This window comes from Balearica regulorum, chromosome 1 (assembly GCF_011004875.1).
Source record: "Balearica regulorum gibbericeps isolate bBalReg1 chromosome 1, bBalReg1.pri, whole genome shotgun sequence".
NCBI lineage: Eukaryota > Metazoa > Chordata > Aves > Gruiformes > Gruidae > Balearica > Balearica regulorum.
Genome location: NC_046184.1, coordinates 96,868,266 through 96,895,224, shown reverse-complemented (window position 1 = coordinate 96,895,224; position 26,959 = coordinate 96,868,266). Strand labels below are relative to the sequence as shown.

The window sequence follows — 26,959 nt, the reverse complement described above, 5'->3', positions numbered from 1 at the left end:
CCTCTTGGCCAGATTCAGCTGGTAGACTCTGGAAAGAGAAAAAAAAAAAAAAGACAATTGTTATTGCCTTGGCCTCAACACTAGCTGGGAGGAAGAGTGGAAGAAATAAAATACTTCCAGTGCTCCAGCGTATGAATATCTACTTGCAAAAGCTAAAGTGGCATACCTGCTTACTACTTCAATCATTTTTGAAAACGGGGAGTCATCCAAGCATGAACTGAAACAGACAGTTAATCTTTTGTATAAAGGGAACCATAGGTTTGATTTCTGACAGTATTTTATGCACCTTTCCTTCTCTTTCTCATTCCATTGGTCTTTCTTTTTGCTGTGGCATTTAATTTACCAGTGGTTAGACATAAATGAACCACTTATTCTCAGTCAGTGAGCCCATGTTCACGTGCAGTGTGTAAGAACCATCCTCTGGTGACTTCTCCACAGCCCTGAACTGCATGTGAGACACCAGACACCTGTCCCATGGGCACATTGTGATATGAGGGACAGCAACGTGGAGCAGAGGAGAACAAGGTGCCACTCATTCTTTTAGGCCACCAATACCTATGGGTGCAGTACTATGGCTTGTTTGCTTGTTGCTTACGGGATTTAGAAAACTAGCAATAGATGCTGACATGGATCACCTCAAAGGCAATTTGTCTCTGGCAAAGCATAAAATTAAGCAAAAGTCCCTGCTTCTAAAGATGTACTGAGGCCCATAGCTAACCTGATCAGATGTGAGAGGCAGCACCTGAGGGTCTTTTAAGCGGTGACAGACTAGATCAGGGCAATGAACTATCAGTTCTGCAGTCACAAGGCACAAGGGTGGCAATGCCAGGGGAAACAGTCACACCAAGTGTGCTGTCCTTAACCTTTCCTGCCTGTCTTCACCCCATTATGTCACTCTGCAATTGTGCACTTTTTGTGCTGAATGCAAAACTGTACAGGACTGCCTGGATCATGACATCCAGATAACTGGGCATTTAGATGTCATGTTCATTCACCAGGGACCAGGACAGCACTTTCAGCAGGTTTCAGTAAGCTTCAGACCTAGAGTAAGAAACCAAGTTACACCTGTGTGTGCCATCTACTTTTATAAATTCATCCCATCATGTGTGCTCCACATGTTTCATCAAAGTGAAATTGTCCTTCCATTCTTCTGAGTAAAATTGTGTTGGGCACAATGAGAGAATGAGAAATATTTTCTGGAAGTTTACTCAGCTCTATATTTTTTGACACTAAAACCATTATTTACAACTGGTTTATTTCCATTTTAGCCAGCTCCTCATTGTTTCTCCTTTCACACATTGTGGCTTACTTCTGTGTCCTGTCATTTCTTCAAAAAAATGCTACCGTCTGTGCCCATGTTGTTGTTATTCATTGCCCCAGGACAACATAATGCGACTACAGTATTAGACCACAATTTGTGGCTTCTGCGTGCAGTTCATGTAATGTTTGCTCATTTACTGTTCTTACAGTATACTACAACGTTGACTGGTTTTCTGTGCTCTTTCTTCTCCTTTTCATGGGGCTCTAATTTCCCATGTATTCAGCACAAGGAGGGCAACACATTCCTTTTGTAAATGCTTCTGGTGTGAGATGGCTTGCATGTATCTCCATTTAGGCTGGGAACAGGTAAGTCCTGTGGAGATGCTGGCTGGACACACCAGTGGCCAGAAGGGAATGGTTAGGGAAGAGAACAAGGACAGGGGAGGTCTATAGAACAGGTTTTGCAGACCGTTCTCCTAGCATCTTGTGACTTATGGCTCAGGTTGCTCTTGACCAGAGGCAGCGTGTTTGTGCTCAGTGACCTTTGTGGCAGCTTGCTTTCATGAATTTGTCCAATTGCCTTTGAACTCTTTCACAGCTTCAGCATCCAAGACAGTCTGTGGGAGTATCCCAGCTTAAGTCCTTGTACAAACAAATACCCCCTTCAGTATTTTTGTCTACCTGCTGCCTGTTAGTTTCATTTGAGGTCCCATAGTTCTTGCAGTTCTTTCCCATGACTCATGTTTTCATGATGTCCCCCCCCCAGCTCCCTCCCCCCGCGACCCTTTGTTTGCGATAAAAGAAAAGTGGGAGCCACTGCATGTTCCCCATATGATGTAAAGCAGTGGTTACCGAGCACTGACTGGGATGAGATGGGTTATGAAATTCAGTAGTGCACAGTGGCAAGAATCTTCATATTTGACTTGGAACAGAAAGGAGAGGAAAGACCATTTAGGGCTTTTTCATAATTAGCTTTACTTGTCATATAAACCACACTTATCATACGTTCCTGATAGCGACATACCAGGAAAAAAGACTGTTCTTGTATCAATCCCATACCACAATAATCTCTAATATCCTCTACGTTAGAGTTTTGTGTAAGCGTCTGTCACTGTCTGCAGCAATTCTGGGAGCTGGAACTGGATGACTCAGCTTTGTTACTCAGAAAAAGGAGTTGGAGAAAAGCTCAGCTAGTTTGGGGTTCATGGCACCAAAAGTAAGCAAACTTTCACTGAGCTTTCTATTAGAAATGCTGGGTCTGTCGAACCAAAGCTATGGCAAAGATACTATGATGGGTAAATCTAGAATATACAGAAATGCAAACCATGCCAACAGTTGCCAGAATCAGAAGATGCTATAGGCTTATTTATACATACTTATGGCACTCTGATTTTGTTTCCCTTTTTTATATATAAAAAAATAAATGAAAAAACCAACTTGAGGAGTAAAACTTTATGGGCAACTTTAAAAATTAACTAAGAATCTCATGAAAATAGATGTGGGTATGTGAACATTGTTTGGTTTTGGTTTTTGGGGTTTTTTTTGTAAGGAAGTTCATATGTGACAAAAGATGTTTTAAGGAATTTTTGGGAAAAAAAACCCAAACAAACAAACAATAGAACAACCCAAAGAGGTTTTTCTCTTACTTGTATAAAATGTGCTTTTTATTTTTAATTACTCTATGTGGATTTCTTTGGATTCTGGTTTCTTTTATTCCCATTTTATATATCTATATACTTCTGTGGGAGTGTTGCTCAAAGCTTGGACAAAGAAATGACAAGTCAGCTTGCCTGGTTTCCTGTGGCCTTGAGATCCTCAACAATTCAATTTTCAAACCTAAATGCCAGTGGGTAGGTTTATAAATCTTTGGAGTTAGAATCTGTAGAATTTAAGCCCTAAAATTAAATATACAAAGCATCTACACAATTTAAGCACTCCGTTATTATTTGCTTTGATATAGACATGCCTATTAAATTGATAAGCACTCCTTAAAAATGTATTTTGAATGCTTCAGTAAAGTTTTTTGGAACTTAAGTGCATCTGCATTCAGAAATCTTGCCTGGTCTGTCACTGTTTTTCATAGTAGGAGTTTGGAATATATTCAGCTTCAGGAAAAATTATTTAGTTAAAGCGTAGTTTGAAAGCTGCCATGACTCTGGAGTCTTTTTAGGGAGCACATTTTACAAATAGATGCTAAAGTCTCTTCTTTTGCTACAGCTGTATTTTGGTATTTTTGGCAGGTGGGAATGGCTTTCATTTTGAAAAGTATTTGGGGACAGCTGCTTCTGTTGAACAGGTGAGATGTCAAAAAGCCATTGATAGGTAAACAACAACATGTTTCTGCAGGGTGCTCCACCTAACCACACGTATCCATTTCCATTTACACACTAGGCAATTAAAGCATATCTCCACATTATAGGTATGCAGGAGTTTGCAACTTACCTAGTGGAGTTTAATGATGAAGAGGCTCTTCCTGTGCATTTCAGGCCTTTCAGAGGACTTAGCAGAAATGAGGCAATCCATCTCACTGCAACCCTTACACCTGGTAGGTAGTTAACTGAAAAGAGACAGCCCTGATGCTTTTGTGGCCCTTTTCCAGGGCAGCGTAATGTCACTCAGGCCTGGGAACTGGCAGCTGCCTGCTCCAGTTACCTTCCTGTCCGCATGTGCTGCTTCATACTGGTAAAATTTCCTTCCCTGATGTACATTTTTCAACTGTAAACTCTGCAAACTAGTCAAACATGTTGCTTTGGCACAGGATAACTGGTTGTATTTTTTTATTTTATTTTATTTCTTAAGCCCAAAGGGGGTAGCTTCATTCTGGAACATGTTTAGTTTGTAGGTGACAAATGTTCTGTGAAACCCTCAGAGGCAGCTCATCATAAATAAGGCCAGGCAGCAGAAGTCCCTGTTGTTGCTCAGTATGGTGAGCCAATATAATTGGAACTATATAAAGTGAAACAGAGTTAGGATTTAGCAAGGTAATACCCAAAAAAGTCATAAAAATAAAACACCTTGCTTCAGCTCTTTCCAGCACCTTGAGAATATACGGCCACGCTCTGATTTGCTTCTTTCTACGTATGCTGTATTTTGTTTCTTAATGCTCTCTGCTTCATTTTTCATCTTTGCCTAAAGAATGTGTGAACATTTTGTAAGTGCTGATTTGCCCATTTCGTTTTTGTCAGTTTTTGTTTGGTCGCTTCCAAAGACACGCAGGAGAGACTGCAGCAGTTTGGAGCATTGTAGTATACCAGGCCTCATTACTTCAAGAAAAGATGATTAGAGGCAAAAATTCAAATCTGAGTCTGTAGGTTAACCATCATTTTGAATTAACTCCCGAAACTCTTTCCACAAGTATTATTACAAAGCAATCTGCTCCCATTAAAGTTGGTTCACTCTTCCTTCCTTGGGCACCAGGGGCACAGAAACAAGGCTGGACCCTTATGCTTTACAGCTGGGAAAGACCAAGTCTGAAGTTCGTAGGCTTATATGGTTGGGTTCGGTTTTGTTGTACTCTTCATATCAGCAATACACTATGAAGAGACGTCTTGCCAGTTTAATTCAGGTTTAATTTTCAATATTTTTTCTCACAGCTTCCAGCCATCCTACAGTAATGTTTATTTTACAGATGGTCAGCTTGATCTTCTGACTTTCTAATGGGAAACTAATCCCATGTCTCCATGCATCATAATACAGTTAAACAAGTACAATACAAGTCATTCTGAAGAACTGAGGAGACAGATGTTCCAAGTCAAACGTTTAATAAGAGGGGTCTTCAGAGAAAAGCTCCTGTAATACGGCTTTTTTTCCCCCCCTCAATGTCTCTGAAATATGGTATTTTCTTGATTAAGTTGTCTGTTTTCACAAAAGACGACTACTGTAATAACAGTAAGAGTGAAGAACATAACATTTAAATTGCCTTTAGAGTTAAAAAAGAAAAAGACACAGATGGTGTATGAAATTTTAAATTTCTCTCTCAGATATGTTCCTCTGCTTCAGTGTAGAGTTAAAAATACCAAATTATTTTCTTTACCCATTAGATACATATATCTTCATACACTGAAGATTTCAAAATAATTACAGCAGGACTGAATATTTCACTTGCATGAGCAACAGCACTTAATGCTCATCCTGGATTAGTGCCAGACATATCTCCACCATGACACAGAAAAACTATTGATAAACATTGAATGAACAGGGCTCACCAAAATTTGCTTTAGATCATTAGAACCTCATGCTGCTCAACCTCAAAGGAGCATGCAAGGCACTAATTTTCAGTGTTGGGAAGACATGGTCTTGAATAAATAAATAAAAATTCATAAAATTTAATATTTGTCTGTCTTCCCCAGGGCACTTCAAGTATAAGTGATCACCTTCTGGAGCAAAATTAATGGAACAGAAAGGCAGCCACAGCTGAAGACGCCTAGAGCTGCCTCTTTCACAAAAATATCACAATTCTTTGTGTATTTCTGTGACTGCTTACTGAAAGTGTTGGAATTCAGTGGGGTGCAAAGGAAAGCCAGCAATGTGAATTTAATACATAATATTCAATTATTTGCCTTGCCCACAATATGACGTTTTGACAGCAGTTTTACTGGTTAGTAATTTCTTAAGTATCTTTAAGAAGTTGGGCTGATAATTAGAAAAATATTGCCTTCTGTCACATGGGAAGCATAATGATTGATAATATTTAGAAAATATTCTACCCACTTTATTACTGCTTATGTTACACAACAGGCTCTACCAAAAAAACCCAAAAACACCCAAACAAAAAACCAACCAACCAAAAAACCAAGCACAACAAAGAAACAAACAAACAAACTCAGATTTGACCAAGTAGGACTCAAAAGAGTGTAAACACTCAAACTACTACCAAATGATCAGTGAACTTACAGAAACTGTACCAGGAAAGAAAAATCACATGGTCGAGCCTTTTTGTTTTGTTTTCAAATTTGGATGGGTGAAGAAAGGTTATGATGACTGTTTCAAATAACACACATTAATTATATAAAATCCCAGCGTGAAATGGCCTCTGTAAGCAGAATTGTATCTACATATTGCCACCCTCAAATTCTTATTATGGGCAAAAAAAGAAACACACATTATATGTAAAGCCAAGAATTTATTTTAAGTCCAATTGAAATCCTAAGAGTCTAATTAAATAATATTTATTACCCCAGATGAAGTCATCAGAGGACAAAAAAAAAATAAAAGTAGTGCTACACAGAAAAAGTATCATAATATAGAGTTGTCACATATATACTTCCTAGTCTCTACTACTTTTCCTGACATTATGCTCAGCCTTCCAATGCCCCTTGGTTTCCTAGCATTGAAGGTTCCAGAAAGAAGAGGGCATTATGCAGCTCATTGATTTCTCCTTCCTCCTCTTAGGAGCCTCTTGAAGTAATATTTATGTGTTTGCTAATATGCCGTACACCTTGCTCACTCCTTACTGATTAGTTCATGGTACAACCAAATAACCTATATATGGTGCATTTCACATAAATTGAATACTTGTTCTTTGTTCTCTTTGTACCTCTAAATGTGGTTTTGCATAGCTCTGAGTCTGCATTTCTTCAGCTCACCATGGGTAAGTTGTTTATAGCGCTGGGGCCTCCAATGTCAGCCTATACGCCACTTACCATCCCATGCTTGCACTTGTCTAGACCACATCTTGTGTCCCCACTTTTCAAAGCCTCTCCTATCATACTTTATCTTCTACAGAGATTATCGATATAAAACTATGGTTATACTGTACAGAGAGAAGCAAAAATAAAGCAAATTAGGCATAACCACCTGGTCATTAGAAAAATTGCTATTATAGCTAAGTTGAGACAAAGTAAGCTTGGCAAGCTGCTGTCCTCAGGCCTTGCAAACTCGGCACTGCTGCTAACATTGGCAATACAGTGTTTACTGGGCTACAGGGCTACGCTGTACCAGCTATGAAATGATAGATGTTGTCTTCCTTGGTAATGTGATTCTAGTGAGGAACATTACTCTTGGAAACATTTTGGAACTACTTCAGCTAGTTTTTTATATGTCATGTCATTTCTACAGTATCATATTTTCTCTCCTTGTCGGATTTATGGTCCCAGTTCCTGACTTTTTAATGAGAAGGCTGACAGCAGGCTTCAGTCATTCCTACTGTGGGTGGGCCATCTCTCACACTTCAAGTCATGGCACTTCATCTACCCTGAGTGTTACCTATTCTGGGATCTCTAGGTAGTTCAGGGAATAAGAAAAGCAGGCTCCTGTGTGATGGGCTACTTTGAAGATTTGCTTTTGTTTTTAACGACAGCTATTTGCTTACATTTCTCTTAATACATTAAATTAATACAAGCTCCAAGAAATAATTGAGCATGAAGAATGCAATTACACATAGTATCCCGAAGAAATGAAAAAATGTGGCATGGGGTTAGACACCAGGTCTCACATTTACCATAATTTGGTAGTTCCTTTGGTTTGTTCCCTCTGGGTTCCCCTCACATATGTGCCTTACTTACATGGAGACTCCAAATATATTTCTCTAGTGTAGAAAGTAGAGGTTCTAAAGACTTGCACAAAAGTCCCCTGGGCTTGGGAGGAAAGTAACTTTTCAATTCATCAGTCAAATCCTTTTGATGTAGTTGTTCCTCCATTAGCTACCTTCAGTGTTGCTACAGTCATAAATCACACCCAGTAGAAATACCTCCAGAAAACAAAGGTTGAATGACTTTGTGTTTGTGATTTGCTTATGTAAATATATTGTGTAAATTGTGTAAATATATTGCTATATAGATATATATATGTAGCTCTAGAGAATAAAATATTTAGCATCTTTTTGCAAGCCACAGCTGACAGCTAGTTCCCTAGAATAAGTCCACTCTCATGATCTAATAATAGTGCATGGTTTTGTTCCACCTCTGCAAACATCCACCAAACATTGATGGTATGCTCCTATTGGACCCAGCCTAATAGTGAACCTAGCTTTTGAGTCACCTCACTCTTTCTATCATGTTCATGATTTCAGTTCCCAGGGCCTCATCCTGATGAGAACAAATGGATACATGACTGAGAGCCAGGCAGTAATGGGATCTTTAGAAAAAACGGTTCTGTGTGGCAAGTGGTGGAGGCATACATCCCAATTTCACATCCATGGAGAGAGCTGGGGACCCTTTTTTTGGGCAGAGGATACGAAACCATGCCAGGTATGGTTCTACTCTGAAAAGCAACTTTATAAAAGAAAGTTCAAATGAGGCCTTGATTCTGGTTGCTCTACTAAAAGAAATTAAAGGAAATCTGTTGTCCCTGTGATGCTCAGCCAGACTCTTCACATTAGTCCTCTGTTCTGGCTGTATGATTTTAGCATGGTCTCTACAAGAAAGTGGCTTTTACCTGCCTTCAGTACAATTAACAACTAGCCATTTTTGCAAATCTAGTAAGCAACACTAGTAAGCAATGCTTTCTCTGAGCAGTGTATGCCTCCTAGAGCTAACAGCTAAAATTAGAAATGCTTATTTTGTCATTTGATGTTAATAGGAACGATACAGAGTGCATTCAGAGAAGGATCTATTGTATAAAACAAAGCCTTTCTTATAGTCACTCTGGAGAACAACCCCATATCAGAACAGTGCTGTACTTTAAATCATTAAAGATAACTTCTTGCCAGGTAATGCAAGATAATGATAGTACATAATATTCCTCTCCTGCTGCTTCTTTCTCATGTATTGATTGGTCCTATACAGTAGGTGTGATAGACCAGGGTGCTTACCCTCTATTCCTCTGAGCACTTTGAAGAAACTACTACATTTGTCAAATGACAAAAAGAATCACCTTAGAGAGTCAATTGAGAGACATCAAAAGCAACTGGAAAATCTGCAGTCCCAGATGAGCTGTTACTTGAAGATTATCCAGCTTTCGAGTCATCTGTGGTTTGTCTTTGAAAAGTTCTGCTGAACTCAGTCTGGATTTGGGAACTAAACACTGGATTTTTTTGTCTGTAGATAAAAAAGCAGCATGGTTAAAGGGATTGTGGGCCACGTGGTACTTGTCCCATGGCAGCTATGGGGTTACCATTGCCTAGTTAAAGATTGTTTATTTGAACCCGCTTTATAAAAAAATCATTAAAAAACAAAACAGCAAAAAAAAAAATCTCTAAATTGGTCTATTTTTGAAATACCATATTCTGACTGCAAAAGCATTGAAACAATCATGCAACTTTTAAGGTAAGAGTGTTTTTTTCAAGTTTGTCTCAGCTGAGGGTTTTTCAGATAATCATTAGGATTCTGGAATCAGCTGCTGTAACCTCTTATCCAAGGGCAATGTACCAGGTAATAACACCTGAAATAATTATACATTTTTGCTAAACCAAGTTTGCTGGGAATGCAACAGAGAGTGATCAGTTTGAAAGATGTAGACTTTCCTCCTCCTATACCTGGTATATAGAAACCAGTGTTTGCTTTGAAGTAGTAATAAGTTTAGGAATTGTATGTAGGTTGTTAGGAATAGGATATATCAGTTATTTACAGGTAAGTTGTTTGCTAAATGCTTTTAAGGAATTACCTTCCTTAGTCCAAGGGAACAGTGGACGGGAGTACAAATGCCAGTAAGTCTTTCAGGATCTGGAGCCTAAGCCCAGCATTTGATTTCCAAGGAGAACTCCTGCATTAAGAATTGTTGCATTAGATCAAGGGGCGGGGGGTAAACAAACATCTGCTGTTCACAGGAATTTGCATCACAAAACCGTATGGTATAGTGCCTCTTCAGATGACAAAGTGCTTGTTCTCAGAAACAAACTTCTAATAGTATGAACAAGGACATCTGCTTGTTTTTGCCATATTTAAGGAACAGAAAATTACTATTTGGTCAAGTTATCGCTTTGTGATACATAATATCATTCTTTTCTTCCTGATTTCCAATTCTGTCTTGTCTTGAGGGAAAAAGAAATCATAAGACTTTCCCTAAATACATTTAATGTCTAATTACTGTCTTAACAATTGAAATTTTCCTTATCAACTAGATTTGCAGTAGTAGCATAGTTCTAAAAATTACTTAGCATGTTCAATTTTAGACTACCTCATTCCATCTTTCTGTCACCTCGTGCTCTTTATGAAATTATTTTACCATTTTCCAAGAAGGGCCTTGATGGAGTTATTACTGATAATCGGAGATGAAGACATAGTGCCTCACACGTTGCAATTTCTACCCTTTGCTGTGTAGTGATAAAAAGACAGGAAATTGTTTCACGTTTTATTTGTCTTTATATCATCACAAGTATATATTAAGCTGATCTCTCTAATTCTCATAAAATCAGTTCTCATACGTCCATTGTGCTGTTCGCTCACAGGCTGTGCAGCATCACAGCCCATGTACCCTTCTGCCCCATCCCCAGCAGCTGGAGCATGCTGCAGTGTTTGGGTTCGTGCTGTGGGACCACCTGGTCTTCAGTTGTACAGGGCTATGCCTCCACAAGTATGGGTCTTTCTGGGACATGAGGCCATCTGTTGGAGTTCCTTCTGAAAGTGGAACCACTTCCACCTAAGGGTTTCTCTTGTTTCTCTTTTCAAGACCCCTCTTCCATTCCTGGGCTCCTTTGCGCTTTATCTCTTTGGACACATGATAGTTGAAGACAACGGGTTTTGCGTGGGATTTCTAAAATGTTTGCTTTCTTTCCAGCGCTTTGATGAAATGGGAATTAAACAGCATGCCATCCTGCCATGGTTCCCTCACTGCTTGCAGGTGTTCTGCAGGATATGGTTTGATGTTGTCTCACACTCATTTTCCTTCCCAACTCCTTTCACTCCATTACGTATCACTTCAGAAGATCAAGCTTTTCCTCTACATCACGGAGTCTCCTCTCTGTCTCGCTGTTAACTGCATGTTTGGCTGATCCTGATTTTTCCAGCTCTTCCTTTTTGTCTGTCCTCAGTTTCACGGCCAATGTGCTTTGTATCTCTGTAGTGACATCTGTTTACCTGTTGCTTCATTGGATTTTCCATTCAAGTCAGTACATTTTGGGGAAGTTAGTTTTGTCTGGGGTTTCACCACTGTGCTCTGGGCAATATCTGTTTGGTTTGTTAAGGATTTCTGACCACAGTTTATATAAGAATCATATGCTTGGACACATCTCAAAAGCTACCAGCCAGAAGCTCACATTGCAAAAGCTACCAGCCAGAAGAATGATCACACAAGTATGGTCAGTAGTTGTGTGGATTTTTTAAGATCTGTTTTTAATAGCAAAACTGAAATCACTTCAACTACAGGAAAGCACATCACCCCCACCTCTTGTAACATTCTTTGCAAAGTTGATAATATTCTTCTCTTTTTTCCCTTCAGCTCATCTAGTATTTTTGATCTGTTTTCCTTTCTTCTTTAGCGAATTACAAACAGGTTCTTTAATATGAAACATCAAATTTTCTTTTCATATTTCTTTCTTTCCTAGAACAAATTACATCTCCCTACATAGTTGATAAATTGATCCAAACTTACCACTAAATTAAGTTACGAGTTAAGTTCTTTGTGATTCAGCATTTCTCCTTTAGTTTGCCAAATGCACACCTATTCTTAACATTATTTTCTTCTTTCTTAACTTCTCAGCAAGTTAACCAATTGGATTACTTTTGTCTTCATCTAGTTCTGTTTGTTTTCTGAAGCTTGTCTATTCCAGCATTGGTTAGGCTTGTTTGTCTTCTGTATAATCTTGGTATTTAATTGCCTGAAAGCATAATCTCTGTGTTCTATTTAGCCCAATGCTAGCAGTTCTTACTTAATCCTGCTTCACTGATGCTAAGTTGTTTATTGTCCCAAAATATGAGACATATGAGACAAGGAATTAGTAAAGTTAAGAGTTTTGAACATCTAGAATATATGAATTCATTTATGGTTCATAACTGGGGCAAATAAAGACTTCATGAGTCACCATGTACCAGCTATTATAGAAATACTGAAATTTTACTTTGAATTTTAATTTGATACACTTGTGTTACTGCCTTACTGGCTATTTGTTTGTTATAACATCTCTCATTTATCTAAACTATTGGCTTTTCATCTGTGGGCAATCTCTAACTAGCTCCTAGAACTGCCCCTCCAGAAGGCAGAAGGAGTGCAAGCATTGGAGTCATCTCTGCCAAACTGAAAAGCTTCCAGCTATGCAGCTTTTCCTTTTGTTCTTCAGACAGCTTTTTTTAACCCATATCCTATTGTACCTTCTGTTTCTTTGATTGAAATTCCTTGACAAATGCTTTTGAAAAATCTAAATATAAGTACATCCTCTGAATTTGCCTTTATCTTGGTGGTAGTACCTTCAAAGGACTCTTGCAGGTAAGATAAATGTTCTTTCCACTGTCCAAATGAACATAGAATAACACTTCAGTTGTTCAAGGATCCTATGGAATTTTGAAAAATGTACACATTTTATTATTGCAGCTTAATACTACCTCTTTATGCTGCAGTCTCTTCAAGTAAAGCATCACTGCTACCACGAGAGTCCATTTTTTTTTTTCAAAATTTTCACTCAAACTACAGAATCTTTTGAGGATTTTCAGGTGAAGAGGGACTAAGATCTTTTTGGATGCTTCTTGCACTTAAGTCACCTATCAAAGAATAATAAATGAATTCCTAAAATGTAGTGATAGCACAATGCAGAAAAAGGATGCATAATATTGTGGTGGGTTGACCCTGGCTGGGGGCCAGATGCCCACCAGAGCCGCTCTATCACTCCCCTCTTTCATTAGACAGGGGAGAAAAGGCACAATGAAAAGCTTGTGGGTTGAGATAAGGACAGGGAAAATATATCCTTTTCAAAATGCAGTACAAACCTTTATTCAATGAAAGAGAGAGAGAAAGAAAAGTCATTGTTACACATCATTGAAGTGATACTAACTATCTTCTAGGACAGGAAGTATAAATGCTTTCATATTTTTTTAAAATTTGTATTTTTTTTCATGCGTAAACATACTTCAGCAAAAATTTCATGTAAAAAAATTCAGCTGAAAGTAGCTGAAAGCTGTTGCAGAAGTATTGCATATGGCTTGCCCTATCCCTGTTCTCCCTCAGCATTTTCTTATAGCACTTCTGGGAACAGAATAGGTGGTGAGATGGGCCCTTGGGCTGAAGCAGGTCACCAACTTATCTGTAGTATTTTGGCCTCACATTCATGAAATTGATACATCCATTTATTCCATCAAGAAGGTCCAAACATAATTTTATGCATTAAGTGACCACTCTTATAGAGCCTGCATTCCTTGTGCAAATAATATTATGTAAATAATTTCTGCACGTTTTATATGTGTTGAAAATGTACACAGAATAGCTCTTAAAGAATCACAAGGTAGGCAATAATTTAGATGTTGAGCTAGTGTTGTCTATGATAATTTATTATGCAAACTGCTCATATTAAAACACATATCTATTCCCATTTTTGATAATGAAATTTTTTTTAATAAATTTGAATTCTGCTCATCTTGCAGTCTTCTGGAGAGTCTAGTTAACACCCAATCTCAAGACCTTTGAGAAGGAAAAAATGAAGGGTCATTTCATATTCTCATTTCTTGAGTTTCCTAAAAGCAGAAAATACAGAGTTTAGGTGTTTGGTAATGCCCATCAATGCTATCCTGAATTGTCAACAAATGGTAGAAATAATATGCATGCAGTCTGTATGGCTGCCCTGCATGGGGGTGGTGGGAGTTGGTATGATGTCACCTGAACATGCCCAGGATGCATCATCACAGAAAGAGCAGGTGTCCATAGTTAAAATGAACTTTTTTCTCCACAGGCTTGTAAGAGTAGTTAGAAGTAATTTTGAAAAGGGCTTTGCAGCTTATTTCTGGACTTGTTTCTTTGTGCCACTACATCAGGGGGCATACTGAACCTGAGCATTAACTTAAAATGTCAGTTGCTAACCTTTTGAACAGTCATTCAGTGAGCCTTTACCACTTAATGACAGGCATATACAATTAAGTGCCTAAATTTCATGCACCTTTTTCCTAGAGGGATTTTTCATTAGGACCACAAACAGCTCTTAGTTCTGGAGGCAGCAGAGCCCCAGGAACAAATGTATTTCATTGTTTTGTTTTTTGTCATGGTTTAAGCCCAGCCAGCAGCTGAGCACCACGCAGCCACTTGCTTACTCCTCCCCCCACAAGGGGATGGAGAGCAGGATGGAAAAACAACCTTGTGGGTTGAGATAAAGATATTTTAATAGGATAATAAAGAAAGAGAATAATAATAATATTAATAACAATAACAACAATAATAGTAATACAAGTGATGCACAAATGCAATTGCTCACCACGTGCAGAAGGAAAATAAAACACCTTGATGCCCAGTCTGATCTGAGCAGCGATCCCGCTTCCCAGCTAGCTTCTCCACTTATAGAGGGAGCATGATGCTATATGGCAGGGAATATCCCTTTGGCCAGCCTGGGCCAGCTGTCCTGGCTGTGCTCTCCCAGCTGCTGGTGCACCTGGCAGGACGTGAGAAGCTGAAGAGTCCTTGACTTAGTGTAGGCACTACAACTACCTAGCAACAACTAAAAACATCAGTGTGTTATCAACATTATTATCATACTAACTCCAAAACACAGCACTATACCAGCTAATAGAAAGAAAATTAACTCTGTCTCAGCTGAAACCAGGACAGGTTTCATGCTTTCTGACAAACACCTATGAAACAGTGCTAGAATAAGAATGAAAATACTCCATTCACACAGTCAGCTTTTGGCTTTACATTGTGCTATATAGAAGCTTGCCTCCAGCAAAAGTCACATTTCATCTTACAGAGACAGTCTACCTGATTGGAAACCCATTTAGCATTAGCAGGAAACTAGAAAAGGTCAAACTTTACACCTATTCATGAGTTACACTGTAAAATCAAACACAGACAATTCTTAAATGGACTAACCAAAGCAGGACAAGTGCAGGTTTCAGCATAGCTGGCCTCTTCCTTTCTCTAAGGAACAAGTGAGTGGTCACAAAAGAGTGCACCAAAACTAATTTTCCTTGCAGGATCAGTTCTGTCGTTTCTATTCCTAGACAACTATAGGGGAAAAAGATCACATGCAAAAAGCAGGCACTAAAAGGTGCTGTACTTCAGGACAGAGACTTCCACCCCCAAAGAAAACTAGACCACCTAGATGACAAACGTACTCTTTTCTTTCTGAACTGTGGGGAGCACCCCCATGCTCCTGAGGTACAGTATTGCAGTCCCTCATGTCCCTCCTTATGTGAGCTCTGTGTTTGCAGTGTTTATTTTGTAACCAAGCAATTTGAAATGTGCTTTCAGAAACATTAAAGATTGTGCAAATACTATCAAAAGTGATTCGCTGGACTTAATTTGAAGTATTTATTCTTCCTTTGCGAACCCTGTTACCTCTGCATGACGACTAACGCGTACATCTAGTGGGAGTGGGTGTGTAGATGAGAATCACACGAGTGTCCATGTAGCAGCCTCGGCTCTGTCCTCTGCTGCCATTTGAGTTGTGGTTTTACACAGCTGCCCGTGGGCTCTCTAGTGACTAACTGCTGTGCCACCACAGCAGCAACCAGTTTCTTCACTAAACTTCTGTGGACTAAATACCAGGAGATTCAGGCAAGACAAACCTCAAAAAGACGTTTGTTATATAGCAGAGGCTGATGCGAGGGGACACGAAGTACTGAATCTTGCTCGCTTTAGACACATTACAGAGTAAGTTTCTTGAGGGAGGGATTGTTCTCGGTATTTTTAAAAGGATCCTTGCCCCAAAAAACCAGCCTTAAAATGCTGTTGGAGTGCATATAGGAAATGATTTTGTGTTTTCCTTTCTGACAACAAGAGAAATCTTATTTCAGGTTCTGAGGCAATTTTTAAATAAGGAATCAAAGATTTTCCCCAGGGGATCTGCATTTGTGTGCACAGACCACAGTGTCACTGAAACACAAGTTTTCCTTTTGTCATTTGACAGCCAGAGGCATGTGGAAGAGGGGACATGGTAAAAAAATCTGTTCTGTTAAATACCACACTGGGAAGACAAAAAATGAGACCAGCAAAGAGCAGACTAAAGTACAAGGCAGTTACAAAAACTTGTGTACATCCTAAGTGGCATTTGATTGTACAGGAAGAATTAACACATTTAATGTTAAGGTGTTCTAATTAGTTTTTAATGCATAAATAATAGCATTGCTTAGCATTACAATGGGTACTAGCTTCCCTGGGACAATCTCCAAGTCTGCCAGCAATAAGTACGTACTCCTTCTGCAGTTGTTACATACCTTTGATTTACATGTACTGCACACCAAAATGCAAATGTACGGTTAGCTCTTGCTCATTACTTTATCGTGGTGGTTGGTTGGGGAAATTTAATATTTTTCTCTCAAGCATGCAGAAGTTGGTGTGTCTATTAAAAAGTTACTCTCCTAAGACCTTTATCCTGCTTGGCTTTTTTAGAATTGTAAACATGCTGATTAAGCTTTAGTGTACCTCATTTCTCAGTGAAAAGTTTCCTTGTAATTATAGATACTAACTACAAGTTTTGACATCTTCATTTTGAAACTAGCATAGCAGTTTGGAGTAAGGCTATGATTTTTTTCCCGCCCTTGACAATATCTGTGTGAAATACCAGGTTCAGGAGAATGTGTTTGGTATATACGGTATAGTTAACAAGCTCTTTGGAAAAGTACGTTCATATGCTGAACCACAAATATTGCCAGTCATCTTTCAGCTCATGAATGATGATGAAGCTCATTTTCTGTGTTGGTAATTTTATTACAGTGATCAGATCAACTCAGGATTAATGCTTCTTGGATTGGCAATAGCCTCTTACACTACAATATTGCAGGTCATGCCTTTGACAAGACAACTAATTACATTGCTCCTGTGAAGGTTTGTTTATATTTATGCTTTTTCATTAGAATAGCTCCCAAGCCATTTTTCAGACAGTTAGCTCATAGTACTTTGCTACAATTTTTTATTCAGAACAAAAAAGTGCCTTTTCTTGAATTAGACTGTTCTCACATTCCCTCAAGCATCAAAAAGACAGAACTACTTTTATTTCAGATGGCTGAAAATTCCACCCCCACATACATCTTCGAAGATTAAAGGCAGGGGGGAAAGTGAACTAAATAAATGGCTTTGCCTTGGATAGAGACCAGGCTTCTAGCACTACAGATTTCATTCCCAAAAGAAAGGGATCAGAATGTTAATGTATATACAATTGGGAAAATAACATTGTGGTGTTATGGCTCCTATAATTCAGCTTGCCCAACGTTTCTGTGTTGTGCTAGAAGAAATAGAATGGCAGAGAGCAGTAAATAAAGCTGTATGTTAATTCAAGTCTAAATTATAAGGCACGGCATGAGTAATGCTTGTAGTTAAACTGGCTGGGATAAAAACTTATTGGTGCTGTCAGTCTTCATGCTCCAGGATGTACATCACTCATTCAAAAAAGGTCAGGAAAAAATTCATCCTCTTGAAGCCTATTCTTCCTCCTTTCACTGCAAGTTTGTTGAGTATGAGTGTATTGATTGTTTGCATCCTGGTTTATTTGCTTTTTGTTGTTGTTAACTCCTGATGAAGATTACATGAAATATTGATTTAACCTGATAAAATAATTCCTGGTCATACCTGCAGCAAGCAGTGGTGAGGAATTATATGGCCACATGTGAACTGATTAGCATTTTATTTGTTTTCTGATTTCCTGAAAAAGAGGTGTGTCAGATCTCAGTCTTCAGAAGATTAACCTGTCATTAAGCTAAGTGCTATCAGCAAGATAAAGCGTGGTCAGCCAATAAGCTGTTAATTGAAAATCTGGGGTTTTTTCTATGATAGTCAATCAGAAAAAGGTAAAAGTAGCCAGTTTCATCCACGTTTTTCCACAAAAACTGCAAGCAGGATGTTGCACAATAAAATGGTGCTTTAAAGATAGAGGCTGCTTTTTTTAAAATTTGGCCCTAAAATCAGAACTGTGAACCGGGGTGTTTTAACATGGAGGTATGTTCCCCAGAAATGGATTTTAACAATGTAACTTAGGTTCTTGTAAATTACTTTATGATAGCAGTAGTTTGTAGGGCAATTTAATATTATCTTTCTAGACAGATGAACCTGTGTGCTGCTAAAGAGGTGTGAGGCAGCTCTCTGCAGTGGTGCAGTACACAGCCCAGAAAGGTCCGTGCAACATCTCTTCCATGCACCCCGGGCATAGAGGTGTAAGTCACATCTGGAACGTCCCATAACAAGCTCAAGACCTTTTAAAAAAGAAATGTATTCTACAGTGTGACACTGAAGGAGACGTCCCAGGGAATGAGTTCAGACTGTGAAGGTGTTCAATGTAGATATTGTTAAGCTAAAAATACCTCTAGCCTAGATGTTTCCTGTATAATTTTGCAGGTACCCCCTCCCAATCTAAAGGAAAACCACCTGCTTTGTGAACCATGGATGTTGTTACAATTGATATGTGTTATCTGTGAGGAATTTCTTTAAAGCACCAAAGCTATCGTATGAGAACAAATCATATCAAAATTGAACACAGGGGTGATCTTAAACCTCCTGCTGCTTAAAAAACGTTTTTTAAACTGGTGTCTTACAACAGGGTACTATCATTGAGGATTGAAAGTAGTTGTGTGTAAATACGAATTTACTGCATTTCTTGTAAACCATGATAAAAGACTGTGCTATGGCAGGAAAAGCAGCATGGATGAGCTCTAGCATGGATGATGGGCTTTCAGTGTCTTAAAACCAGTAATACTCTTAATGCAGTGACTGAGCACTCTAAATCTCTGGCTTGGGATACCGTTTGCCTTAATTACTTGTGGATCATCTGTCTTAAAGTGCTGACTTGTTCTTGACAGAATAATGTTGGTGATGCAGTGAAAGTCAACCTACAACCCTGCTAGATAAGTTCCATTAATACTTCCTTACAATTAGTTACACAAATATAATCAACCTAGAATAATATCAAACCCTCTGAATAGCAGGCTTATCCTTCCCTCTCTCTTCCCTTCTCCCTCTCTGAAAGAAAAAGAAAATGGCAAAGAAAGAAAAAAACTACTGATATAGTACATAGGAGGTGAAGACATCTATTATGTATTAACTTTCAGAAATGGAAATTTGATGGCCAGAGGCTAATTTGCAAAATTATAAAGAAATACCGGAAAAGTAATTTTCTGAAAATACTGTGAATTGAACAGCCCAGAATTAAGAGGGTAAAGTATAAGCAGCAGATAAATCAGGCAAAACCTAGAAGGTAGTAGTAGGTTATTTTCATGAATTTGTTGTAGCATTTCACTGCAGCACAAAATGGGCCTTTTAGAGTGCAAAGAGTATATTAAAAAAAATAATTCCTAATGTCATTTTTAATTGAACAAAAGAAATCTGCACCAATTTATGACACCTTTCGTGGAGAAAGAGAGGGTCTTTTAAATTAAGGAGCAGTTTCTATAACAGCAATATGGATGGATAGCAGGCTTGCATTAGGAATTAGCAGTCAATTTAGGAGCAGAATATTCCTGAGCTGATTGAAAGCAAAATAATTTCCTTCCATTAAACTAAATGTCAGTAAAGTTCTGAGTCCTTATAGCGCACAATTTTTCTCATATGGGATACAAAGTCTGGCACTGAGCAAGGCACTAAAGGTGCATGCCATTTATTATCAGACCTTGGAACTCATCCATTTTGGGGTGGTATCTCGGGAAGATGTTCAGGTTGTAGCCCTTGTGGTCAAGGTGAACCATAGTTGTGTTGCTTTCACTTATATTGTGTTCCATGTTTTTCCTTCAAATAAATACCTATCTATATGCAAATAAAGTCATTTTTAAGAGGCAGCACGTGTGATAGAACTGGAATATAAGTTTGTAGCTTCTGGCCTGGTTTGCAGGTCTTACCAAGTCATGTTACAAATGAAATTGCCTGCTAACTATTTCCTCTCTGTAACAGAGGGTCTGTGCTGCTGATGTACAAACAAAAGTCCATACACAGTATTTAATGTTGCTAAGCCAATTACATCTTGTGAGGACACTTTTTTGTGTTGCACCAAAATTTTTATTTTATTGACCAAGAATTCATCATGATACAAGTTCTACCCACTCTGTATGATTAGATCCCAATCTGTCTTTAATTGCTGCTTAGATACTATTCTGGTTGTCCTATAAATGATGAATAGCTATAAATTCCCTATAAATGGTTATGCTTGAAACATTAGCTTTTCAAAATTACTGCATAATTCTCTCAAGGTAAGCCACCCACTACGATGCTTAGCTTTTCTGATTCTTTGTGAGTTTCTTTTAGCCCTTATGCTACTGTCCTAATTTGTTTAAAACGTATATACATACATCTTACGCTATCACTTGCCTAAGTCAGGACTACATGATCACACCTGACAATCTGTTCTCAGATTGCTGGTGAACAATTAGATCAGCTAATCACTACCTCATGTACCTTTAATTGCTTTTCGATTATGCTGTTCTGTGCTAGAAAAATAACGTAAGATTTAGTTGCCTTGTGTTCCCTTAGCAGCTTCTGTTACCCTAAAACTGGCAGTTTGCAACCTGCTTTTGTTCACCTTAACTCCACTTCCTTTGCTTAGCTATCTGCACACAGTCTTTCTCTCATTTTTATGTTTCAAGCCATGCAAACTCTGACATTTTGGCAGAATAAAATAAGGTAGTAATTTTCATTACTACTAGGCTCAGGCTTTTTGTTTGTGAGAACTGGCCTGGGTCTTCTTACATTGCTGGGTATCTGGCAATTTTACGCACACTGAAGATCAGCTATTTAATCTGTCAGATAGAATAATGTAGGATAGGTTTGATGGACAGTTTGCAGAACACATATTATCCATGTTTCAGGGCTAGCTGAAATGGCTGATAATCATACATTATACCATGCTTTACCTCATTTTTCTGTGTTCAGATAGGTAGTTCATTATTTTTAACACTTCTCATCGTGCCTGAATGGTGACAATGATAGCCTCAGTATTGCTTTCTATTTGTAGGAATGTGATGCTAAGAACTGGAGTTACATCTGACTTGATCCTTTCTTTCCTTGGAAAGCATGATGTCGCTTCCTTCCTTCATCCCTTTAATCATCTGTTGGGCCTTGTCATTAGCTATGTCAACACACTTCAGGGAAATGGCATAGCTAAGGCTTGTCTAAACTGACTTGAGAACTTACTGAGGCCACAAGAGATGAACAAGAGAAGTTAACGCTATTCTTCCTGCTGTCCCCTTCTGATCCATTAACAGCACCCTGCACTTCAGGACCTCTTTGTTTTCTTTTCTTATATTTTCTTTAATTCTGGGAGGGGGTTGTGTGGAGGTTTTTTTGGTGGGGTTTTTTTTTTCCTTTAAGCTAGAAGCTTGCCTGTCTCCTTTTGTGACCTAATAATTCTTGACTTTCCATGACTTCTACAACAGACATCTAGACCTGTGATTAACTTTTGTGGCTGGTCTGATTTGATCATAGGTGATAATCAACTTGCTTTTACCACAAAGAAAGTTACAGTACTGTACACAGACACTTCATAAACCCGTCTTTCCAGGGCATCTGTACTGATAAGTGACAGTGCACATGGATGGAAGATAAAGTGACAGTGCACAGGGATGGGAGATAATCAATGCCAATTACTCTGTGAAAAACCTCTACTATTCTCAGATGGTAACTCCTACCACTTCTATAATAAAGGCCTGCTACTAGCTCTGTTACAAATCCCTGTTCTTCTGAAATGTGTAACAGTTCTCAAAGTATACTCTAAGATAAAGCTTGGTATAATAAACCTAATATCCAAAAGCAAGTGTGAAATTACTCACTCACTTTTCAGTAGGCAATAAAACAGGGCAGTTGAAGCAGTTACATGCTATATATAAATGACAGGAAATTGTGGGCTAGTACGAACCTATACCTCTGGTCAAACAGGGGATTCAGTTTCTGTCTCCGATAGCCTGCATCCAGCTGAGTGCTTTGGCTGCAAAATCAATCCTGCTTCTGCTTCTTCCTTTTGGACTTTGCATGTAGAAGGGCAGAGTGAGTGAAGAGGCTGACCTGCCGCTGCCTTGGGCGCCCGGGTGGGAGGTTTGAGCTCTTTTGCTCAGCTTTTCGCAGCAGCTGTTAAAGGGGTTCTTCCACTAGCATTAGTTCAACCACTTCACGGTCTGTGTATCTGCTCATGATGTTATTTAGTAACTGTCGGGATATAGACATATTTAAGATAATTAAGTCAGTCAAAGACCTTGCAAAAAGCTTAACCTTTTTTACCAACTCTAGCAAAATGCTTTGTGTGTGCACACATATTGTGGCCAGCAACTGAACACCCACCAGCCACTTGCTTACTCCATCCCACAGAAGATGGGGGAGAGAATGGGAAGAGCAAAAGTGAAAAAACTTGTGGCTCGAGATAAAGGCAGTTTCATAATCTGTTTCATAATAACGATGAGCTGGTCTCTGAAAATGTATTGCATTGAAATGGGAAAGAACTAGCAAGGAAATATTTATAGCTCAGCTCTGCCATTTTGAACCCATTAACATCAGTGGACTTACTTCTGATGAAAATAAAAGCAAAGGTAAAGTAGGATGCAGTTGCACCTGATGAACCAATAGCATCTGACTTTTGTTGGCTATATCCATGCTTTTATCAAAAGTTAGGTGGTTTAACACATAGAGAACTTGAATTTATTGTAAGTAACATTTTATAAACTTTGTTTCCAGATGAGGCTGAAGACTTACTTTGGCATGAGGAAAGTTAAAAATAGGCTTTATTGATGACAGGGGGAAAAAAACCACTGCTCTGAGCTTTAATTTATATTCGTGAGATTTTATTGCTTTGTTTTAACAAAACCCTTTATATTACAAGACTAAAACCTTTTTTTTTTTCTAGTATGTCACGTGGAACTGCAACTAACCAATCTGAATGCCATCTGCCTCTTACAGGTTATTTACCTGAAAGAAAAGCCATCCTGAAGAGCCTTTTGTTCTGCGTGCACTCAATACAGAGCAATATGATTCTTCTGTGTTAGCTCTTTTAAAGAAATTATTGCTAATATTTTTTAAATAATAAGCATGTACCTCCTTACTAAAAGTAGACATGTTTAAAAATTCTTTAAAGACACCATTTTCAAATAATTCAGCTGATATTCTTGGCCAAGTCTGTAGACTTATTTGAGAGCAGTGAAAATGTTACAGTGTGCAAACATGTATTTGATGGGGAAGAAAAGGGAAGTAGCATGCTGCTTCTAAACCAGACAGGCGAGAAGAGTAGCCATGCTATTTGGAATAGCTGCAGCTAATGATACAAAACATAATGCAATGTATAACATAGACCATTCTCTATAAAAGAGTGTGTTAAACTCTGGGGCTAATGATCCCCTCAGGTTTCAGTGATGGGATCTTCCCTGGAGAATTATGTCTGATGTCTTGTATTTATGCATTATTTTTGGTATAATTTTAGTGGCATAACCACTAAATCTGTTTCATTGATCTTATATACTGAACCAGCTGCTAAAAATCTGATTTCCAAAAATATTTCAGACTGGAGACTTTTTTCAGTACACAGGTACACTAGTAAATTGCAATCATCTTCAGTATGATATTTAATTTACAAAATATAAATAGTAGAGTATTAGTATTATCTGAGGATTACATGACCAGGGGTATCCTCTGAGACAGTTTCTCACCTCCTCATCCCAGAGTCAACTACATCATATCACTCTATTCATAAACAGATTAAGATCCACCTTTTAGTGCAGCAGATGATCAGCAGCCTTTCCTTTTACCAAAAGTAAAAGAAACTGTTCTCTTTGCCAGCAACCTTTTCCTAGATTTGAGTGCGATCTTAATTGAGTCTTACATATGAAATTTTGCCTTCCATAGCCATTGAAATGATTCTTTTTTAAAGATTTAAATCATAATTCCAGTCAATTTTGAGAAACTAATAATAATTTTCTGTGCAACATTTTTCTGTAAATAAATGCATCCTGATGTATATTATACCTATAGAATTCTTGTTTATTCTTGTTCTTCTTCATTTCCTGGTATTTTATTTGATAAATATAGGATTAATAGAATAAATGTGACATTCTTGATGAAAACACAGCCTCAATTATTTTCAGAAAGAAGACATTAAAAGTAGTGATTAAACACATATTCCCTAAACTGCCAAAACCCACAAAGAGTTCTTCTAAGACCCTGCTGTTCACCCAGCATATTGAGGGCAAGCACTTGTCCAAGGTTTCAGATCCCTTAATCGTGCTAGCTTAGCTTCAGTTGCACATTTTCAGCATGCAGTAAGACCAATATAATTAGTGCTTTATGGAGCTATGAGAATATATATGTACCACTGTGGCTGCTTAACTCCAGTGTGCCAAATCCTACACGTAGTCTTGCAAGGTTTTGAGGAACATCTGCTCTCATAAATTTGCTATAATAAGACTCCCTAGGCTGGGGTTGTTGGATGTCTGACCCTAGTGTTGTCAGGATGGTTAAATGCAATGTAGCATTCAGCCAACTGCCTTGGATTTTTTGGATGAATGAGTTAAAAGACATGTAGAGTGTTGCCACACAGAGGTAAGATAAATGGAAAAGGCACTTCAGTTACACAAATGCAGGTATTAAAATAATGCTATATCAGAATAAGGTAGCATCTGGACAAATATTTTTTCTGCAGTACCTCAATCATTTATCTTTATGTGGTATCTTGGACTGCTGCTGTGTGCAGTATCAATTTCTGCACTTTACAGTATGTATCGAAACTGGGAATCGTTGCTTTGAATTTTCTCATGTGCTTCTCTTAAAACTCAATGAAAGGAAACCCACTGAATAAAGCTTTATTTTTAGCAGATTTCTCAAAAAGTAACTTATTTTTTGTAGAGAGGGCAACAGTCAGAATATTGGCTTGTCAGTACTAAAATACTAGATATTTTAGTGTAAAATATCCAACATTATAAAAAAATCCAAAATACATAACACTAGCTGTTTCTTAAAAGATTTAATCTGTTTCCCATCTTCCTTGTTTCTTTGCAAAAGTACCTATTCACCTCTTACTTGTTCGATTTTATACATTTAAGCTAATTAAGTTCTCAGGTTTCACTCCATCAACCACTTCCTATTTGCTCTTTAGTAAAATTTACAACTCTAATTCACTTGTCTTCCTAGGACAAAAGTACCTGTCTCCTGTTGGATGAAAGAATAGGTTGAAGGATGCCTTTGTTCATCCCTGTCTGATATCATTGAACTCCAGCTGGCAAAACAGTTGATTTAATCAATATTTTCCTGGCTTACACTGTGCGTATCGCACTCTACCTTACACACCCAAGCTGTCAAGGAGACCGTGCATTTCCAAGCAACATATACTCTTGTTCCCAAAGCAAAAGCAGATGTTTAATACCTGAGCTGCTTTCACTCCACTTCTTCCAAACTATTCCAGCCCTTCCTCTTCCTGAGAGGCATCAGTACTGCCATAATTTGGAGGAGCTCAGACCTACCTGACCCTATTTGCAAGTCTTTCTGTCAGCCCTTTGCTTTCACTTTGCTCTTACAACTCTAAATGCACTTTTTCTGCTCCCTGGCTGAAGGGGCTGGGGCAGCCATCCCTTACTCCCCACTTTCAGGACCAAGTGCCCTTTGGGATTGTGCTGCAGGGTTGGAGAAAACTGGAGTTCCCCAGTTCAGAGCCCTGGGGCCAGTGCCCTCGGCCCCGTGGAGGTTTCACTTGCTTCCACAACCTTGACTCAAAAATAAGGGTGGTGTGCTCTCCCTGATTTCAAGTTTTAATTTGACACTTACTGTGGCAGCTTTAATGTGTTAACTGTTAAGAAGGCAATAGGAAGGGTACCTCGGACTTTAAGTTTATTCTGTTCTCTGCTTATTTAGTGTGGTGAAGAAGTCTGCACCATTAGATGGGAAGCTGATGCAGTGACAGCATTCATGGGATCTTCCCTGTGTGTGTGTGGAGGAGGACCCTGGAACTGCCAACCTCTCATTTAAGGTAAGCTTTTATATGGCAAATACCTGAGCAATCCCGGTGTGCTCATCTTGTGTGCAGGCAGGTTTGAATCCAATTTCAGTCTGTGCTTCAGAGCCTTATGCAGAAATATAAACAAAGTTTGAGCACTGTACAAAATACTGAGAACATAATAAATATCTGATCAAGTTTTCACCAGCCTAGGACATGTGTCCTGCAGTTTTACTCCAAGCAGAAATTTTCAGATGCACACAGATCACCTAGAGTGTGCTCCTGTAACACTATGCTTGTGTGAGAGTTACAGTTTTGAGAACTTAGCTCCTCTATGCTGTTTCTTCATGTTGAGGAAATGCTACTCAGCTCCAAGAGCAGTGATTTTAATAAGGAAGGGAACCAAGAGATTCCTCCGTTTGCCGGCTGAATTCCCATTTTACAGCCTTATATAACTCTAATCCTGGTTTCAGCACTTCAGCAGGATGAAAGTGGCAGGTATTTGGCTCTTTTCCTGTCACATCACCATAGTGTAATGGTGGATTTACCAGGGTGAAATGAGGATTTTCATCTCTAACTACCTCTTATGTCTCTCTCTGAAGCCAGTAATAGCCGTGCTCCCTGCGGGTGTTCAGGACTTTTTCAGAGAGTGAAAGACTGTTCCTTCTTCAGACAGTGAATTGAATGAAAAGTGAAGCTGCAAGTAGTTTGTCCTTGGATGAGGGAGGAAATCTTTGGTTTAGTGCTGAACTTGGTGGTCAGGAAATTGCATAAATTGAATACATAAGTTTTTGGCAGATACTGTGTTTC

The 26,959-nt window shown here is 38.6% G+C and overlaps 1 protein-coding gene across 6 annotated transcripts in view; it reads left to right on the top strand.

Annotated features, from left to right (window-relative positions):
- The window catches only part of GUCA1C (guanylate cyclase activator 1C), a 134,807-nt gene that overhangs the window by 57,905 nt on the left and 49,943 nt on the right, over positions 1-26,959 (top strand). For all 6 annotated transcript variants that reach the window (XR_012837884.1, XR_012837876.1, XR_012837882.1 and 3 more), the window contains exons 5-6: positions 23,131-23,211; positions 26,068-26,182. The gene's annotated coding sequence lies outside the window, so the exon portion shown is untranslated. The remainder of the gene's footprint in view (positions 1-23,130; positions 23,212-26,067; positions 26,183-26,959) is intronic.